The following is a 484-nucleotide window of genomic DNA, read 5'->3' as shown; positions in this document are numbered from 1 at the left end:
AAACAGGTCTACTGCTAAACAATCTTGAACACATCAGGTAAGACACATTCACTGATTTTTTAAATTAAATTTCATGAAATGAAAATATATTGTATTGACTGATTTAAATGTCATCAAACTAGCATGTAAATGATACCTGTGGTTTATAGTGTGGATAGAGGTCTGATGTACAATATGATATGATTTCCCTGTTCTTTAGACTGGAGAGCTTTTCAGCAGAGGCTGTCCTCCAGCACACAGGCCGTGGAGTTCAACTATGTCTTTACCCAGGACTGTTTTAAACAACTCTGTCATCATTCATCCTCCAGGCTTCTATATCATCGGATTTGAGACGTTTCCCTTCATCAGTGTCTACTTCATCTTTCTAGCATTTGTTTATGTGGTTACAGTGCTGTTCAATAGTTTGGTGATCTATGTTATTGCCTTTAATCATTGTTTACACACTCCAAAATTTTTGGCTGTTGTCAACCTTGCAGTAATTGAT

Source organism: Morone saxatilis, unplaced genomic scaffold (genome assembly GCF_004916995.1).
Source record: "Morone saxatilis isolate NCDOM2014 unplaced genomic scaffold, NCSU_SB_2.0 Contig20, whole genome shotgun sequence".
In the NCBI taxonomy this organism is placed as follows: Eukaryota; Metazoa; Chordata; class Actinopteri; family Moronidae; genus Morone; species Morone saxatilis.
This window is presented reverse-complemented; position numbering follows the sequence as displayed.